We start from the raw sequence: 20,288 nt of genomic DNA, 5'->3' as shown, positions 1-20,288 counted from the left end.
TTCAGGGACTAGACTCACTCTTTTTATAATAACCCACTCTCGAGGAACTAACTGGAATGGTATGAAAACTATATTAATCCCTTCCAAGGGTGTGCTCCCAATGACCTAACCACCTTCCATTAAGTCTCACCTAACGGTGACTTCCACCACTTCTATAATACCACCAAATTGGGGATCAATTTGGGGAACAAATCACATCCAAACCATAGCACAAGGATAGAGGAATGGCTCAACAGAAAAATAAATGTAATAGATCAAGTAAAGTTAAATGCCATTTGTAGAATCTAGATGTGAGTGTTCACTATATGATTCTCCCCACTTCTCTGTGTTTGAAAACTTCTAAGGTAAAACACTAGAAAAAATACACAACAAAACGTGATGTATTGTCAGGTGTGATGGCACATACCTGTAATCCCAGCAACTAGGGCGGCTGAGGTAAGAGGATCGTGAGTACAAAGCCAGCCTCAGCAACTTAACGAGGCCCTAAGTAACTTAGCAAGACCCTTTCTCTAAATAAAAAATAAAAATGGGCTGGGGATGTGGCTCAGTAGTTAAGTGCTCCTGGGTTCAATCCCTCGTACCTAAAAAAAAAAAAAATAAATAGATAGATAAAATGTACTTAGGTGATGTTAAATGATTTTTCTTTCTTTCTTTTTTTTTTTTTTGCTGTCCATATTTACTGATCTTATCAAATTATGAGGAAATTTTGTTTTGGCTGCAGAATACATAAGTTAGTTACATAATAACTATGACTTATTTATATACAGATTAAATTTCTTAAATCTTTAGATTATCTAGGGAACCAATATTCATATTTCTTAAAATGTCTTAAAGTGAATTGGAAATTCTAGTATACATCTATAGAATTCAATCTGTCTGTTCATATGTCTCTGTAAAAATGTATGTGAGAAAGTATCCTTGGTTTGCTGTCATGATGAATAATCAGAGTTTGGCTTTCCATTTCTTATGTTCATGGCTTTTTTTGACCATATCTTTACATCACAGAGAAATACAAACCATAGTATATCACTCTGAATTTGGTAAAATGTAAGGATACAGATAAAATATATTTCATTCTCAATGAATGATTTACATATAATGTGAAAGATATTTTATGCTATCATTATTTTGCAGTACTACGGATTGAACCCAGAGGCACTGTACCACTGAGCTACATCCCAGCCCTTTTCCTTTTTTTTTTTTTTTTTTTTTTTTTAATTTTTAAGACAGGGTCTCACCAAATTGCTGAGACTGGCCTCAAACCTGTGATCCTCCTGCCTCAGTCTCCTCAGTGACTGGGATTGCAGGTGTCCTCACCATGCTCAACTGAAATATATATTTTAACAAATTCTTCATCACATTCTAAAAATGTGAAGTGATTCTTTGTCCATCAGAACTGGGCATTGCAGAACTTCTTGGAATATACTTGACGGTATGGATAATTTTTTTTTTTTTTTTGGTACTGGGGACTGAACTCAGGGGCACTCAACCACTGAGCCTCATCCCCAGCCCTATTTTGTATTTTATTTAGTTAGGGTCTCACTGAATTGCTTAGGGCCTGGCCACTGCTGAGGCTGGCTTTGAATTTGCAATCCTCCTGCCTCAGACTCCCAAACCACTGAGATTACAGCCACCAGGCTTGGCTGGATACAACTCTTATACTCAAGTAACTGGAAGAAGAGAAAGTTGTTTTTTTAGTTAACACGAGCTTGTGATAATAAAGTATGACCTCAAAATCACAAATTTTAATTAAATTCAAAAATATGAGGGAAATGCTACAATTAAGTGTCTCAGCACTTTAAATGCCAACTTTATTGTTAAATTTAGGAGCAGAGCAATGGTATTTTACTTAGTTGCCTGAAAAATAAAGTAAGTAGTAAGCATTTAAAATGTATATTTGAAAATCCTTTGCTATAATTTTTAATTTGTTATTTAAAATGAACAATTCAAACATCTGATAAAATACATACAAGAAAACTATAAAAGATGTTAAGTATAAAATTTTAAATTATTTTCAGGCATGAAAAACAGGGAAAACTTATTGTAATAAAATATGCTCAAGGTAGATATATTCCTGGAAGCTCTCCTTGGCATCTGTTCAAGTGCACCATTTAGTTTTCTTCAAGAACAAAAATTTTTCAGCTGCAAGGAACAGAATTAGCTGGCAGCCTTCAGCTACATCACCTTCAGGATGGGCAAAGGCAACACATACTTCCTGTGCTACCCCACTGGGTGATTGAGCACCATGAGACCCTGAGGCCTGGTCATCTCTACCCAGTGCAGGACTCCTCTAACATTCATATAAAAGAGCAAGGTCAGTTACCAGAGATTTGATTGACGAGGGTGTGGTCACTCAGGGATTTGCTATATGGTACCAACATTTCGGTAGAGGCTTAAAAATTTGTAAATAATCACTTAAAAAAATAAGTCTCCTTGCTGGGTGTGGTGTCACACACCTATAATTTGGGTGACTTGGGAGAATGAAGCAAGAGGATCATAAGTTCAAGGCCAACCTGGTCAACTTAGGGAGACCCTGTCTCAAAACAAAAAATAAAAAAGACTGGGAATGTAGTTCAGTGGTAAAGTGTCCCTGGGTTCAATCCCCAGTATCAAAACAAACAAAAAAAATCCAAAAACCTCCCTTTTCATTCCTTCCTACCAGACTCACTAATCTCCTCTCTAAGAAATGACTAAGTTAGGACTGGGGATGTAGTTTAGTTGGTAGAGTGCTTGTCTAGCATGCACAAGGCTCTGGGTTCAATCCTCAGCACCACCAAAAAAAAAAAAATGAAATGAATAAATTATAGCTAGTATTTATTGAGCACTTCTATAACAAATATAGTGCTATGCTCTTGCATATGTAAATATGTATTAGCATATTATAATTATATCATTATCAATTATTCCAGTGATAATTATTAATTATACTATATACAATTATTCCATTTAATTATGGAATACCCATAATGATTTGGTTCAGTTATCCCTGTTTTTGTAAACAGTGAACCAAAGACTTGGAAAGGTTAAACACTATGCCCAAGGTTCTATATCAAAACTCAATAAGTATTTGGAACCAGTTGACTCACCTCTAAGGTTAAGAGTTTTCACCATTTTCATAAGGTAGAGTTGGGACTAGAATCAGATCTTTTAACATGTCACTTTGTGCTCTTGCCCCTAAACCGTGAGTATTCCTTTTAATGTTAAAATCTATGATTCTTAATTCAAAACATTTGATTGAATCTGAATTCTTTTAGTCAAACAAACATCCAGCTTTCAGAACAGAAAAACAGAGGCAAACTTTAGTAATTTCCTGTTTGCCATCATTTAATTTGAATTTCTGTTGGCCATTTTGTCTTCACCTCAAGTGTATCTTTAGTTTTACCACCATCTGAGGTGATTTTCCTAAATTGGAGGAAGAGGGATCAAGTCTCACTTAGTCCCTAGGAAGAAGCTTGTTAGTATTTTAGTGATATTTTCTTCCTTATTGTTAGTCTTCCCTTTTGGTCAACAGCTATAGACTTGGGGGTATTTTCCCCCAATCCAATCCAAAAAATTAGGAAACATTTTGTCCCCAAATAATTTTTAATTTCTAACATAAGTAATTTAGGAAAAGCCCAATTTCTGGTTATTGAACTTTCAAGATGATTCTATCAGAAGCAACTTGGGATCCCACTACCCTTTTCATTTTAGCCCTTGTGATGCTGAAGAAGAAAAAGGAACTGTTTACTTTCTCAGCAAGTAGTGATTCATTTCTCTCACTTCTGGTCAATAGGCTAGGTTTCCTGACAGCTCAAACACCATCCACTTCAATATGATTCTGTAAGGTAATGTAATAGCAAAGAGGCAACAACATTGAATATTTGGTAGCACATACAAGGAGAGTCCACCAGGACACCAATAGAAGGCAATCTCAGCTTGAAGGACATTGGCCTTTGTATAAAATGAGTGGTGTATGGAGAAAAAATAACAGATTCAGAGTGGACCAAATGTCATGGGTTGAAGGCTGATGGTTTTACTGTTTTAGACTCTTTAATCTTTAAAAAAAAAATATATGAGAAGAAAAGATTGAGTGAGTGATACTTATGTCACAGGAGCTATGAATTTCTATAGGATTTGATATACATGTATTTTAGGCTAATAACTTACAGAAATTTAAATCAACCTAAAGAAACTCTTCATCTGCTGTGATTAGGTTTAGAATTGGTTTCTTAATTGGCAAAATTGGCTAAAGTGAAGAATACAAAATTGTATTTTAACACAAAGTTACATGTACATTTATTTATCAGTATTTTAACATAAAACCCAGGCCTCTTCTTTGAGTATGGCATCACCAATAAATTTTTCAGGTACCCATTAATTGAATAAACCACATACATAGTAGCAGTAATAGTATTAATAATAATAGTTGAGGATTTACTGTGCATCAGCTATTGCTAATCCTCCCAGTATCTGTTGGAATTATCAATTATTCTTACATATCCTCATTTTATGTACGAGGTTAAGAAACTTGCCAAAGATTACATAGTTAGTGCATAGAGAAAAGATTAAAATGCAGGTTGTATGGCTCCCAAGTTTATAGTCTTAGCCAGAACAAGATTCTTTGATTTTCATTTCTGGATGTCTTTAGACTGATGAAACTGAAGACATTTGTGAAACACTCCATGATTTTTCCAAAAGTTTATATCCTTCATACATACTTCAACAACAATTTTTATTAGTTATTCATTAGCATTCTTTCCAAAGTGTATTTATGTAAACAATAGATTTCTTTCTAACTTATGTTTCATCCCTGCGTTAGTCAGCTTTTTATTGCTGTAACTAAAATATCTGACAAGAATAACTTAGAGAAGGAAAAGTTTACTTTGGACTCATAGTTTCAGAGGTTCAGTCCATGGTCAGCTGACTCCATTGCAGAAGCATCATGGTGGAAGGGTGTGGCAGAGGAAAACTCATGGCAACCAGGAAGTAGAGAAAGAGGAGCCAGGGTTAAGATAATAGTCTCCAATGGCATGACCCTAGTGACTTTTCTCTTCTAGTCATGACTACCTGCCTACAGTTACCATTTCATTCAAATTATTATCCATCAAATCCTTCAAATGGATTAATTCACCCACGAGGTTATAACTCTCATAATCCAATCTTTTCACCCCTGCACATTGCTATATTGCCTAATTTGTGAAGTTTTGGGGGGACATTCCTAGATCCAAACCATGACAATCCCTTTGTGAAATACTTAGTCAAATTATGTAATTAAATCTGTACATAAACAATTATAAATCAGATTTTAAATGTACTATTGAAATTAACAGGTTGGGGAACAAATACAATCATTCTTAGAACAGAACACTTAACTGGTGGGATCAGAAGTAGGCATTAGTATTATTGCCCAAAAGTGTTCAATGTGCTATGAATATCAGTACTATGTTTTACAGTTAAAATGGAGATTATCAATTAATGCACAATTCTTTTAAGAGGAGGCCAGTTCAGCTGGATGCAGTGGTGCACATCTGTAATCCCAGTGACTTGGGAGGCTGATACAAGAGGATCATAAGTTCAAGGCCCTCAGCAACTTAACAAGGCCCTAGGCAACTTATCGAGACCCTGTCTCAAAATAAAAAATAAAAAGGGCAGGGATGCCATTTCCAGACTCCCTCTCCTATGCTCATAAGCCCCAGGTTTCTGTGCTACACAGGGGCTGAAAGAACCATAGGGAGAACACTGGGCACCCTGAAAGCCAGGAAATGCATGACAGTATGAAGAGCTCCCTGGATGTACACCTCTGCAAAACTGATGAAAATTACAAGCAGAAATAACTGCAGCAAAAATCCAACAACTTAAATCACTGGTCTAGGAATACCAGCAAGCAAACACAGAGTGAATGTAAAGGAGTCTTGTTGAGGAAGTTGGTTCCTAAGCTGACATTTTGGAGTGTTGGATCTACAGTTTCTTTAGCAGGGAATTGAAGATCCAAGATGGAGCACTAGAAATCTTTAAACTTCTTCCTGGACTTTGTCATCCAAAAGGCTATACACTCAGGAGAACAGAAGCCATTCTAGTTTTAGGCAAAATGTTTGAGAGAAATCAGGTGAAAAAGTAACCTCTTCTTGATCTGTGAGAAATAAAATATATAGGGATGTATTAAGAGTATAAATGTCAGAGATTTCCAAGAGAGAAATTTTATCTCTTTATACAAAGTATCAAGGAAATAACAGGACCCCTAAAGTTTCAGTCAATCTTAACAAACAGAAGAGAGTTTCGAGAAATTCCTATATCCTAGTGCAAGTTGGGTCCACCAGAAATAGTCTACAACTTCCAAAGATGAAACAGAACAAGCAGAGGTAACTGGACCCAGAGGACAGTAACACGGTAGGGCACTGTATTTCTCAGTGGGGACTTGCATAGAAAGGTGACATTGAGAACCAGAGAATCCTCTCTCTGTTATATCTGACCAATGTGTAAGCCTCCTGAAAATTAGATGCAACTGAAAATAATTAACTGAGGTGTGTTTTTCTTCTGCTTTGGTGGTGGTTGTTGTTTCTTTCTTTTCAGATTATACATGCTTAAAAATGAATTATGTGGAGTTATATAAAAATAATACACTCTACCTAAAACTTCTGAATTCATGAAGATAATCATATATATCTAAAAGGCCTGTATTTATCCAAAATGTTCTCTTTAACATGAGGACTATACACTCCTATGATGTGCAAGGTAAAATGTTGTCTGCTGATCAATTATGATAGGGAAAAAAGCTCCCTAAGAGATTCCCATGTTGACCACATACTCCCTTCTCACTCCCTCAAATGTTGGTGAAAATGTCTCCCTTAATTCAGAATTCACCTTATTTTACAATTCAGTGATTCTATGTTTATCTGCATCTAATCTGCTGTCAAATCTGCCTATGCAAGTTTTTTTTTAAATTTTGGTCATTGCATTTTTTCTAGATACTCTATTCATTAATTTTTAATACTATTAGGTCACTTTTCATAGTTTGATGTTCTATGAAGATTTTTTCTATGTCTTTCTTAAGTTGTTTAACATCTGTCAATTTCACAGGTTGGTTTCCGTTAGTCCTTGCTTATATGGCTTTATTTCTTGTGTGTATAAGTTTTACTATAGAATATTTATTTTCCTTGAAAAATTATTTGCATTTTCTGAGATCTAGAATGGAAGTGCCTTCCCAGAGGAAGAACTAATATTTATTTCTGTGTGATGTCTAAGGGAGCAGCTAACCTATGTCCTTTTAGTGTTTTTGTTTTGTTTTTCTAATGTTTTTGAAGCACTGATGTATGAAAACTTTTGTGAGACCTATTTATAGATGTGGTTTCTTTGATAAAATCCATATTTCTCGAATGATAATCAAAGCAACTTCCTTTGAAGATGCTATAATAAAGACAGCAGTAGGATTACTTCTGTTTTTTTCCTTATCCTAAATTTGAACTCTTCAGGGCACCAACTTATTGTTTGAAGGACCACCTGCTTGACTAATTTAAGTGGACTTTTAAACAAAGGGGAAGGAAGAAGGGGGAATAAGAATAGGAAAGACAATAAAATAAATTTAACATAATTTTCCTGTGTACACATATGAAAATACCTAAGTGAATTCCAACATCATGTCCACCCATAATAATGGGATTCTAATTAGAATAAGATACATTCCATGCTTGTATAGTTTTATCATAATGGATTCTAATGTCATGTATAACTAAAAAGAAACAATAAAAATAGAAAAAATAAAATAAAATAAATTATTTAGAAAAATGGGGGCTGGGGATGTGGTTCAGTGGTTAAGAATCCCTGGATTTAATCCCTGGCACCACAAAGAAAGGAAAAAAGAAAAAGAGAAAGAAAAAAGTAAAAGTGGAGGCCAGTTAAGAGATAAATTTAAATTTCATCTCTGTTTTATCACTATTCCAAGAGATATAGTGATATTGGATATTATGAAAGTACTTTCATGATTCCAGAGGAATCTGTTGCATTTCCCATTTTTATTAAATGTGCAACATGCCAGATAATGTGTGTGTGTTTGCATGTTCCCTTTTTTAGCTTTCAGATTTATTCAAACTGGCTTGACAAGTTTTTTTCCTATTGTTTCTGCAACAAATTATCACAAACTTAGTGACTTGATGTTTATTTATTCTCTTACAGTTCTGGAGTCAATTTCTGGAGGTCACCTGCATTTCTTTGCAAATGGTCCCCTTTGTCTCTTTTCTTACTCTTGCTTCCATTGTCATATTTCCACTTCTATTGCCAAATTTCCCTCTTCAAAAATCCCTGTAATTACATTTAAGGCCCACTTGAAAAATACAACATAACTTTCCCATCTCAAGATCTCTAACTTAATCACACCTGCCAAATCCTTTCTGGCAGGTTAGATAATATAGTCACAGGTTCTATGGGTTAGGACATGTATACCTTTGGTAGTCATTACTTAGCTTCCCACTTTTGGCTTAATGAGAGTCTAAAGTTCAATATATATATATATATATATATATATATATTCATATATTATAGATGGAAAAAATAATTATTTCAATTATAATCTTTAATACATGTGTGTATACACATGCATACTTATATAATATGTAACTGAAATAAATATAAGTAGGATAATTTATTTTTCTTGCATCCAATGAAGAAATCACCTGATTGCTTTTTCCCCCAACTTAGACTACAAAATTAGATTAATTAGTTTTACTTCATACTGTTTATTTCAATCCAGAAGAAAACTATGATTAACTTTATCTACTCCGAAGTTCCACAGGGATTGTAGAGTTAACATAATTTGGTTTGGAGATGACATCAGTTTTTTCTATATTAGAGGCTAATGAGCTATATCTCTGACCTTTTTTCATCAAGAAACTGGTAAGAGGGATTTTTCTTGATCTAAGGGATTTTATGGTTCATTACTTCCCTTTCTTTCAATTTAGAAAAATTTGAAACTCCAATTTTATAACAGTTTTACTCTATTTCAATCATTTAGTTGCTTTATGCTCTTCTAAATACCAATGTCAAGTTGCCCATCTATTTCTACTAACCACCTCCTCAGCTAACCAGGTATTCATGATTTTGCAATGGATTTACTCTCTATCCGTTTACAAATATCATTAAGTTTTCAGCACAAAAGTTTCCTAAATTTTAAATAGTAATTAGATGACGGCATTATGAAGTTTTAAAATTTCTTTTGACTTTAAGGGATATTACTCATTTACTTTATATTATATAAATTCTATAGTAGAAAATTTTATTCACTATACTTAATTTTTTATTAAATTGTCTACTGTAGAAGGGACATTGGCTCTTTCAGAATAAAATTTTTTATAATTTCTGCACAAAATACTGTATTGTGTATGTCTTTTAATTTCTCCCTTTACTTCCCTCCTTCTCTGTACATGTGTATGAAAGGAGTTCAAAAATAAAACTAAATATGTTAAGCATTTCCTAAACAAAATCAAAGAGTTTAAATTAGAAAGTTATAAGAAAACAAAGAAATCTACCAAATAAACTTCTACAAAAAATCTGCTAAGATAGTCTAACTTAAAAAATTTAAGCCCAACTATAATACTAAAACAATCTGCACAAAGTAAGACCAAAATCTAATTCAGGAAATACTTTTAAAGGGAGAATCAGTAATCACTGAGGAACACTGCAGGCTTTGGGGTTTCTGAATGGATTACATAGTAGGCTTCTCCCATATGCTAGGACCCCCAAATTCAAAGTTCAGCCCGCCAGCCTTCCTGTGGTTAAAAGCCAATCACTGTCATAGCAGTCTCACTGCAACAAACCTTAGTGGTAGGTCCCCAATACTCCTATCTTACATATAGGTTGTAGACCACTTTCTTTTATATAGAAACCACAGACAATCTATATCTCTTACTATACAAACACATGCTCTATATTACTGCTATAATATAAAGCAGGTTGCTAAGAAGACTTCTGAGAAGGTGGAGTTGGAAAGACATCCTCTAAAGCACTAGAAACTCCCCAAATATTCTGTCTATAAGTAAAGATATTACTCTTCATTGCTTTGCTCCTTTTGTATCAACTCTGTAAATACTTTTCTGAGATAACCTTGGTCCTATCAATGTTCTTGGAAATATCATGCAAAAGTAGCATCTGTAGAAAGAAAGTAGTACCACTCCCCTTACTGAGAAGAGAAATGTGGAGTGAAATTCATGTCTTTTTTCCTTCTTCTAGCCGTGATTAAATGAAGAATGTGTGACACGCAAAGCCATGTTTACCATACCATTTTCTTTTCCTGGACACACAGAAAGATGACATTCACCTTCCCTGCTGCTCGCCCCCCATCAACAAATGAACTGGAAACATCTCACTAAGGCGATCCAAGATGGCGGCCTAGAGGGAGACTGCACCCCCAGTCGCTCCAGAACCCTGGAGTTAAGAAGGGGAGGCATTGAGAGACTCGGACTGAAATAGAGCCACCGGTGAGTCTGCCCACTGGGTAAAGCTCGGCCCGGGTGGCAGGCCCAGATAGAGGTGGCTTATCGGAGCCGGGCAGGGCAGCTAGAGTCATTCACAGGCAGCCCTGTGCACTCCGGCGGTGGGCCCCGCCCACACAGCCAGCTTCTCCAGGTTCTCGGAACGGAACTGGCCCGCTAGTGAGAACCTTTCTGACCAGAACAAGCTCCGAGTCCCGGAGCCCCTGCAGCGCAGCGTACTCCGGCAAGGAACCAGCGGAGAGCCGCAATCAGCAAGCAGCCTCTGGGATTAGGGCAGGGCAGCCAGAGACCTCTTCAGGCGGCTCTGCCCACTCCGGCCGCAGGCTCTCTTCACGGGGCGATCCAAGATGGCGGCCTAGAGGGAGACTGCACCCCCTGTCGCTCCAGAACCCAGGAGTTAAGAAGGGGAGGCATTGAGAGACTGGGACTGAAATAGAGCCACAGGTGAGTCTGCCCACTGGGTAAAGCTCGGCCCGGGTGGCAGGCCCAGATAGAGGTGGCTTATTGGAGCCGGGCAGGGCAGCTAGAGTCTTCCCAAGGTAGCCTTCCACACTCCGGCAGTGGGCTCCTCCCACACGGCCAGCTGCACGGCGCAGGTCCACAGTGAGAGCATTTCCGCACAGAGCCAGTTCCAAACCGTGGAACCAGTAGGGGGCTAGGGGCAGTTTTCTTCGGATGAGCTGCTTTATCAGATTCCTCCAAGACATCAGGCTACTGAAGGCTGGGAGGTATACACTGGAAATCTACCGGGACACTATAAGCCAGTAGCGGAAAACTGCAATATCTCAGGGTCCCACTGACAACTGACCAATATGAGAAAACAAGGGAAGAAAATGTCCCAAACAAACCTAGATACTACATCAATAAAACCCAATGACAGCACAGCAGAAGAAATGTCAGAAAGGGAGTTCAGAATGTACGTAATTAAAACGATCAGGGAAGCTAATGAGGAGATGAAAGAGCAAATGCAGGCATTGAAGGAGGAGATGAAAGAGCAAATGCAGGCATTAAATGATCGCACCAATCAACAGTTAAAAGACCAAATACGGGAAGCAAGAGATCATTTCAATAAAGAGTTAGAGATACTGAAAAAAAACCAAACTGAAATCCTTGAAATGAAGGAAACAATAAACCAAGTTAAAAACTCCATAGAAAGCATAACCAATAGGATAGAACACCTGGAAGACAGAACCTCAGACATTGAAGACAAATTATTTAATCTTGAAAGCAAAGTTGGCCAAACAGAAAAGATGGTAAGAAATCATGAACAGAATCTACAAGAATTATGGGATATCATGAAAAGGCCAAATTTAAGAATTATTGGGATTGAGGAAGGCTTAGAGAAGCAAACCAAAGGAATGAACAATCTATTCAATGAACTAATAACAGAAAATTTCCCAAATCTGAAGAATGAAATGGAAAACCAAGTACAAGAGGCTTATAGAACTCCAAACATACAAAATTAAAACAGACCCACACCAAGGCACATTATTATGAAAATACCTAACATACAAAATAAAGACAGAATTTTAAAGGCCGCGAGAGAAAAGAATCAAATTACATTCAGAGGGAAACCAATAAGAATATCAGCAGATTTTTCAATCCAGACCCTAAAAGCTAGAAGGGCCTGGAACAACATATACCAAGCCCTGAAAGAAAACGGATGCCAACCAAGAATCTTATACCCAGCAAAACTTACCTTCAAATTTGATGATGAAATAAGATCCTTCCATGATAAACAAAAGCTAAAGGAATTTACAAAAAGAAAGCCAGCATTACAGAACATTCTCAGCAAAATATTCCATGAGGAAGAGATGAAAAACAACGATGCAAATCAGCAACAGGAGGCGCTAGCCTAAAGGAATAGTCAAATAAAGGAGAAACAAAATCATGTCAAAAAACAAATATGAGTCAATTGACTGGGAATACAAATCATAATACAATAATAACCCTGAATGTTAATGGCCTGAATTCATCAATCAAAAGACACAGACTGGCAGATTGGATTAAAAAGAAAAATCCAACAATATGCTGCCTGCAAGAGACTCACCTCATAGAAAGAGACACCCATAGACTAAAGGTGAAAGGATGGGGAAAAACATACCATGCACACGGACACAGCAAAAAAGCTGGAGTATCCATCCTCATCTCAGATAATGTGGACTTCAAACCAAAACTAATCAGAAGGGATAAAGAAGGACATTACATGCTGCTTAAGGGAAGCATAAATCAGCAAGACATAACAATCATAAATATCTATACCCCGAACATTGGCTCATCCACGTACGTCAAACAAATCCTTCTCAATTACAGAATTCAAATAGACCACAACACAATAATACTAGGCGATTTTAACACACCTCTCTCACCACTGGATAGATCGTCCAAACAAAAATTGAATAAAGAAACTATAGATCTCAACAACACAATCAGCAATTTAGACTTAACGGACATATATAGAATATACCATCCAACAAAGAACGAATACACTTTCTTCTCAGCAGCACATGGATCCTTCTCTAAAATAGACCATATTTTATGCCACAAAGCTACTGTTAGCAAATACAAGAAGATAGAGATACTACCTTGTACTCTATCAGATCATAATGGATTGAAATTAGAAATAAATGACAGAATAAAAAACAGAAACTTCTCCAATACCTGGAGACTAAATAATACACTATTATATGATGAATGGATAACAGAAGACATCAGGAGGGAAATAAAAAAATTCTTAGAAGTAAACGAGAACAAAGACACATCATATCAAAATCTCTGGGACACTATGAAAGCAGTACTTAGAGGAAGATTTATTTCATGGGGTGCATTCAAAAAAAGAAGTAGAAATCAACAAATAAACGACTTAACACTACAGCTCAAAGCACTAGAAAAAGAAGAGCAGACCAATACCAAAAGTAGTAGAAGACAGGAAATAGTTAAAATCAGAGCCGAAATCAACGAAATCGAAACAAAAGAAACAATTGGAAAAATTAACAAAATAAATAGTTGGTTCTTTGAAAAAATAAATAAAATTGATAAACCCTTAGCCACACTAACAAAGAGAAAGAGGGAAAAAACTCAAATTACTAAAATTCGGAATGAACAAGGAAACATCACAACAGACACGAGTGAAATACAAAACATAATTAGAAGCTATTTTGAAAATCTATACTCCAACAAAACAGAAAACCTCGAAGACATCAACAAATTTCTAGAGACATATGAACTACCTAAACTGAACGAGGAGGACATACACAACTTAAATAAACCAATTTCAAGCAATGAAATAGAAGAGGTCATCAAAAGCCTACCAACAAAGAAAAGTCCAGGACCAGATGGGTTCTCAGCCGAGTTCTACAAAACCTTTAAAGAAGAGCTCATTCCAATACTTCTCAAACTATTCCATGAAATAGAAGAGGAGGGAACCCTACCAAACTCGTTCTATGAAGCCAATATCACCCTGATACCTAAACCAGACAGAGACACATCGAGGAAAGAAAATTTCAGACCAATATCCTTAATGAATATCGATGCAAAAATTCTCAACAAAATTTTAGCAAATCGCATACAAATATATATTAAAAAGATAGTGCACCACGATCAAGTGGGTTTTATCCCAGGGATGCAAGGTTGGTTCAACATTCGGAAATCAATAAATGTCATTCACCATATCAACAGACTTAAAGTTAAGAATCACATGATTATTTCAATAGATGCAGAAAAAGCATTTGATAAAATACAGCATCCCTTCATGCTCAAAACACTAGAAAAAATTGGGGTAGTGGGAACATTCCTAAACATTATAAAGGCAATCTACGCTAAGCCCATGGCTAATATCATTCTAAATGGTGAAAAACTGAAAGCGTTCCCCCTAAAAACTGGAACAAGGCAGGGATGCCCTCTTTCACCGCTTCTATTCAACATCGTCCTTGAGACTCTAGCCAGAGCAATCAGACAAACCAAAGAAATTAAAGGGATACGAATAGGAAAAGACGAACTCAAACTATCCCTGTTCGCTGATGACATGATTATATATTTAGAGGAACCTGGAAATTCCACCAGAAAACTTTTAGAACTCATAAGTGAATTCAGTAAAGTAGCAGGTTACAAGATCAATGCTCATAAATCCAATGCATTTTTATACATAAGTGATGAATCTTCAGAAAGAGAAATTAGGAAAACTACCCCATTCACAATAGCATCGAAAAAAATAAAATACTTGGGAATCAATCTCACAAAAGAGGTGAAAGACCTCTACAATGAGAACTACAGAACACTAAAGAAAGAAATTCAAGAAAACCTTAGAAGATGGAAAGATCTCCCATGTTCCTGGATAGGCAGAATTAATATCATCAAAATGGCTATACTACCTAAAGTGCTATACAGATTCAATGCAATTCCAATTAAAATCCCAATGATGTACCTTGCAGAAATAGAGCAAGCAATTATGAAATTCATCTGGAAGAATAAAAACCTAGAATAGCTAAAGCAATCCTCAATAGCAAGAGCGAAGCAGGGGGTATTGCAATACCAGATCTTCAACTCTACTACAAAGCAATAGTAACAAAAACGGCATGGTATTGGTACCAAAATAGACAGGTAGATCAATGGTACAGAATAGAGGACATGGACACAAACCCAAATAAATACAATTTTCTCATACTAGACAAAGGTTCCAACAATATGCAATGGAGAAAAGATAGCCTCTTCAACAAATGGTGCTGGGAAAACTGGAAAACCATATGCAATAGAATGAAATTAAACCCCTATCTCTCACCCTACACAAAACTCAACTCAAAATGGATCAAGGACCTCGGAATCAGACCAGAGACCCTGCATCTTACAGAAGAAAAAGTAGGTCCAAATCTTCAACTTGTTGGCTCAGGATCAGATTTCCTTAACAGGACTCCCATAGCACAAGAAATAAGAGCAAGAATCAACAACTGGGATAGATTCAAACTTAAAAGCTTTCTCTCAGCAAAGGAAACTATCAGAAATGTGAAGAGAGAGCCTACAGAGTGGGAGAATATCTTTGCCAACCATACCTCAGATAGAGCGCTAATTTCCAGAATCTATAAAGAACTCAAAAAACTCTACACGAAGAATACAAATAATCCAATCAACAAATGGGCTAAGGAAATGGACACTTCACAGAAGAAGATGTACAAGTAATCAACAGATATATGAAAAAATGTTCAACATCCCTAGTAATAAGGGAAATGCAAATCAAAACTACCCTAAGATTTCATCTCACCCCAATTAGAATGGCGATTATCAAGAATACAAGCAACAATAGGTGTTGGCGAGGATGTGGTGAAAAAGGAACACTCATACATTGCTGGTGGGGTTGCAAATTAGTGCAGCCACTCTGGAAAGCAGTGTGGAGATTCCTCAGAAAGCTTGGAATGGAAACACCATTTGACCCAGCTATCCCACTCCTTGGCCTATACCCAAAGGACTTAAAATCAGCATACTACAGAGATACAGCCACATCAATGTTCATTGCTGCTCAATTCACCATAGCCAGATTGTGGAACCAACCTAGATGCCCTTCAGTTGATGAATGGATAAAGAAACTGTGGCATATTTATACAATGGAATATTATTCCGCAATGAAGAATGATAAAATTATGGCATTTGTAGGCAAATGGTCGAAATTGGAGAATATCATGCTAAGTGAGATAAGCCAATCTCAAAAAACTAAATGTCGAATGATCTCGCTGATAAGCGGATGGGGACATATAATGGGGGGTGGGAGGGGTTAGCATTAGGTTTAGGGTTAGGTTTAGGGTTAGGATAAGGAGTGTGGTAAGAATGAAGGAAAGAAGGGCTGTGTAGAGGGAAAAGAGGGGTGGGAGGGGTGGGGGGAGGGGAAAAATGAAATAAACATCATTACCCTATGTAAATGTAAAAAAATAAAGTAAAAAAAAAAAAAAAGATACCCATTCTCAAAAAAATAAATAAATAAATAAAAATTGAAAAAAAAAAAACAAAAAACAAAAAAACTAAAGGACGAATGATCTTGCTGATAAGCGGATGAGGACATATAATGGGGGGTGGGAGGGGCTAGCATTAGGTTTAGGGTTAGGTTTAGAGTTAGGCTAAGGAGAGCGGCAAGAATGAAGGAAAGAAGGACTGTGTAGAGGGAAAAGAGGGGTGGGAGGGGTGGGGGGAGGGGAAAAATAAAATAAACATCATTACCCTATGTAAATGTAAAAAAATAAAAAATAAAAAAAAAATAAATACTGAAAAGAAAAAAAATATATATATATATAAATAGAAAACAAATAACATATATAAATTCTACCACATCAAAGTGTACTTAAAAGGGACTAGATTAAACACCATATCCAAAAGGCAAAGGTTGTCAGAATGGATGAAAAAGTAAGATCTAACGGGGTGTGGTGGCACATGCCTGTAATCTCAGCAACTCAGGAGACTGAGGCAGGAGGACTGAAGGTTCAAAGCCAGCCTCTGCAACTTAATGAGTCCCTAAGCAACTTATCAAGACTCTGTCTCAAAAAGAAAAGTAAAAAGGACTGGGGCTATGGCTAAAGGGTTGAGGGTTCCTGGGTTTGATCCCTGGTACAAAAAAAAAAAAAAAGAAAACCATGTTTATGTGTATATATGTATACACACACACACACACACACACACACACACACATACATGTATATGTATATATACAAACACATTATCAAACACACATATATGTATGTATATAGATAGATATAGATTCAATGCCAACAGTAACCATAAGAAAACGGGAGGGGCTACATAAATATCAGAGAATAAAGGACTTAAGACAAGGAATACTTCTAAAGACAAAGAGAGACATTTGTGAATGAAAAGGTCAACAGATCAGGAACATATAGTACTTAAAAGTGTAAATGAACTGTCTTAGTTCATCCAAGCTGCTATAACAATAAATTAGGTAGCTTAAAAACAACAGGAATTCCTCACAGGTTTAGAGACTGAGAAGTCCAAGATCTGGGAGCTACTCTTGCCTTAGAAGCACCTTTTAGCTGTGTCCTCACATGTTGGAAGGGCAAACAATCTCCCCTGGGCCTCTTTTAAAGGGCACTAATACCATTCGTAAGGAATTCACCATCATGACCTAACCTACCTCCAAAATGCCCCACTTCCTAACACTAGGGGATAGGAATAGGATTTCAACATATGAATTTGGGGTGACACAAACATTCAGATTATAGCACAAACATAACAAGTCCCCCAAATACATGAAACAAAAACTACTAGTCAGACTTGAGGTAAAGCTCCATCAATCCTAAGCATCCGAAGTCTCAACTTTTACTGGCAGATCACAGCAATGCTTTGGATCTCCAAGAATCAGCTTGAATTCATCAGTATCTAGTAATCCCCCAGTGGTTTGGGCATTACCTTTCCCCCAAGGTACAGTCACTCTGTAGAAAGCCACCTGTCCCTTTCCAGAAAGACTTCAAGGAAGATTTATGATATGTACTTACAAAGTTGCAGAGTCTTTTTCCAAGGCGACCTGGTCTCCTCAGTCAATGGACTCTGGATTGGTGAACCTGACTTACGTCTGTAAACTAAGTGAGAAATTGGGGTGGTCCAATGTAGTGACTCAAGTAAATTTAGGGCTACAAGATCTGTTTGTTGTTCAATTATGTGGGTCAAGCAATATACCAGTAGGCTACTCAGCTATTTCATTCCTAGGAAGACCAGGATCAGTCAAATTCTGATTACTGAAGTAGCACTAATGTCCTGTATTTGGCAATTAGTTGCTGCCACTTGACCTCTGCTGCTCTGGAATCCAAGTAGCCCCACTAAGATCAGGGAGATGATCATATCTGGTCTACAAAAGGAAGAAGTCACAGACCTTTTTAAGAACGCAGGAACTGCTGGGTGCAATGGTACATGCCAATAATCCCAGCAGCTCATGAGGCTGAGGTAGAAGGATCACACGTTCAAAGACAGCCCTAGCAACTTAGTGAGGCCTAAAAAAAAAAATCTGGTGCTGAGGAAGGGAAAAGTGCTGGGGAATGATATGGGCCAAATTATATTTTTCTACTGTGTGCATGTACAAATACATGACAACAAATCTCATCATTATGTACAACTATAATGCAACAATAAAAAATGTAGAAAAAGAAAGGAAAGCAGGTGCTCCTCTCACTAATATACGTTTCAAGACTGTACTGAAGGAAGTGTCTGCTGGACCTTCTTTTAAAACACAAGTGAGAATTGTGGGGTACAGGGCAAAAAAAACAAAAAAAAAACAACAAAAAAAACATCTCACTAAGTTCTAGACAATGGAAAGTAGACAGAAACGACACTATAAAAAGCCTGTGTGCAACTATCTGGCTCTGTCTTTCCCCATAACAAAGGTTATGCATGTCATATGACAACATTATAAGATGGCAGGAATCTGGATTCCTAAGTGACCGAATAAAGGAGACGTTCTGAAAACCTACATCAGACTTTCAGGGAGAAAATGTATACTAAATTAGAAAGTCAATGTCTATATAATAATATATAATAACATAGAATCAAGGTCACAGTCCTTTTACTTACTTCTCACCTTATAGCTTCTGTAATTAGTCACCTTTTGTTTCTTCAAATATCCCTAATTTATAATATAAATTATTGCCATGTGTGCTGAAATAAAAAAATAAAAGAGCTGGGGATATAGCTCAGTGGTAGATTATCCCTGGTTTTACTCCCCAGTACCACACACATACACACACACACACACACACACACACACATACACACACACAGACACAGTCACACAAATAATAATAAGAATAATATGAATTGTCAAGTAATTGTGTTTCTATTTATTTTCTGTTTTTATTTTATGGCCTTTTGAAATTTTCTATTTTCTCATTTAAATAGCTTATAGAAAGGCTATCTTTGTTGGTTTCAAATTAACAATGAGCTAGATTTATTATTTAAATTATTTTATGATTACATTCCACTAGCAAAAATACCATAGCAACTTGTACAGTCACAAAGTTAATTTTGCAGTTCTAATATTTTAAGTTACATGGAGCTATAGAGTTTAACTTTTAGCATAGCTGAGTAGCTCTACCAGGTTCAACCCTGAAAGAAAATAATTTAAAATTCTGGGGGAAAAAAATACCAACAAAATCCAAATTAGTGACCGGGAGGCATGGAATTAAAAGAAAAGAAAAGAAAAAAGGTAGATTTTGGAGAACACCTGAACCATGAGACAGGGAACAGTGTCTACAATGACTGGCTATATATACCTCTGACAGAAAACCTGCAGTGTTTTTGCCTTAAAGACCCACAGGGCAGAGTTCAGAAGAACCACAGGAACTGTAAGTTGAGGGATAACAATGAAAAGGAAAAAGAGGAGGAATGTTCCAAATTCTATCAACTTTCCTCAATTTTGTGGCTGACCTCTGAACCATACATGTGCCAGGCAGGCTCAAATTAATACAACTCGATCTAAAAGTATTGCAATTTGAAATGCTGCACACTCAGGAGATTCAGACCATGCAGTTTGAGACCAAAAAACCAAAACCATATCAAAATCAATTCTTCGGGAGAATGTAACATAATCCAGAATCTCCACAACATTCACAATATTCAAGGAAAATCCAAAATTAGGAAACATGACCCATTTTTTTTAGGAGAAAACACAATCAACAGAAATCAATAGAGATGACCTTTAAGACAACACAAATGTCTAAATTATTATTATATTTGGTACTACGGATTGAATCTAGGGCACTTGCTCATTGAGTTATATTCCCAGACTTTTTGTTTTGTTTTGTTTTTTATTTTGAGACAGGGTCTCACTAAGTAGCTGAGGCTGAC

Source organism: Sciurus carolinensis, chromosome X, assembly GCF_902686445.1.
Source record: "Sciurus carolinensis chromosome X, mSciCar1.2, whole genome shotgun sequence".
Classification (NCBI taxonomy): Eukaryota; Metazoa; Chordata; class Mammalia; order Rodentia; family Sciuridae; genus Sciurus; species Sciurus carolinensis.
The sequence above is the reverse complement of the archived record's forward strand: the minus strand, read 5'-3'. Positions refer to the sequence as shown.